The sequence below is a fragment of the Argiope bruennichi genome, unplaced genomic scaffold (genome assembly GCF_947563725.1).
Source record: "Argiope bruennichi unplaced genomic scaffold, qqArgBrue1.1 scaffold_25, whole genome shotgun sequence".
Taxonomy (NCBI): Eukaryota; Metazoa; Arthropoda; class Arachnida; order Araneae; family Araneidae; genus Argiope; species Argiope bruennichi.
The window spans coordinates 63,453-65,000 of NW_026605925.1; positions in this window are offsets into that span (position 1 = coordinate 63,453).

The window sequence follows — 1,548 nt, forward strand, 5'->3', positions numbered from 1 at the left end:
AACACTAAAAGCAGATATAAAAGAAACTGATGATATTATAAGATTTTAATACAAACTGCAAACAAACCATTGAAAATTTTTTTAGAAAAACTTACCCATTTTCCAACTGCAGTAGCTTTTGCAATTTTTTTTATTCTATTGCTTTCTCAACATATAAGAATGAGCCAAAATTCCTGAATCAAATGGCAGAATTGAAATAACTATATAAATTTTATTACAGTTTTTTGTAACAACATCTCAAGATTATGTTTGGAAAACAATTTTGACACGTCATAACAAAACACCAATGGTAGGATAATCTGACATATAACTCAATTGCTCACATTCATCATTTCACTTTCGATTCTAAAACAGTTATCACTTTCCTTCCAAAGGAAATGTCCGCCAAAAACAATTGAGATGCTACAGTGCTAAACCCGAAATATTCCAAAAGAAGCGTTATAAAAAGGAATAAAATGACGCAATTTAGCACCCGGTTGGCGTTTTTTTTTTTTTTTTTCTTGTTTTCTTTCCCGCACTGCACTTCTGGTTTTCTAATTGCTAAATAAAAAGAACACTTACAGAATTCGACGAATATAATATGATAAAAAGACACTTCCTATTTTTAACTGATAAAATAAATACTTCGCAACTAACTACGGAACAGAAAATTTGAAAAAGAACGACCGATTAAGTTACACGCCATTTCATTTCTATCCGTTGAAAAACAAACTCTTTTGCTTTCTCTGTTCGAAGTGATATTTATCGTCTGCAGCAGGGAACGAGAATGAAGGTCCGATTTTTAAGGAAATAATAATGACTTATAAAATATACTTTTAAAATACACAAAGGAAAATTGCAAATAATATTCCGTTTAAAAGACCGCCATCGAAGTTCAGGAAATGAATTTAAACAGACACGGTCACAGTTCCTTTTGAAGCAAAATCGAGCTGCAAATCGTCTGCCAATCAAAAAACTGGAAAAGTATCCTGGGACGCTAGAATACAGCCTCTACAGATTCAAACTTTTTCACTTTTCAGTATTGGCAATTGTTTTTAAATTGTAACGTTTCGTATCCGAATGATTTATGATCCTATCCGAAAACGTTTCTCAGAAATAGGATATCATTTTTCACAATTATTTTTTAATGCATACAATCCATTTGATACGTTGCAACGGATAAAGTATCACGATCTTATGTTTGAATTTTGTATTACTGTGCACGGTGGCAATTCTCAGAAATAAGATATTTTACTCGAAAATGATTCATTACAAACGTTTTAACGGATCACTGATTAATATAACATACTAAAATTCTGCTTTCTTTTTTTTTTAATTATAAAGAAGTTTGGAAAAATACTTGGAGGTGCACACGGATCATTATTACTTTTCGTTTTGAATGAATTACGATTGTTTATCTGACTGTTTACTAAGAAAATTGTTGTACGGCAATAACATTTGTTACCTTCATTGAATTTTCAATTAAATGATTTCATTTCTTTTGTTAAGGATATCGTAAAAAAGGTAAGTGAGTTCCTCTAATAGGATAAAAAAAGTATTAACTCATTT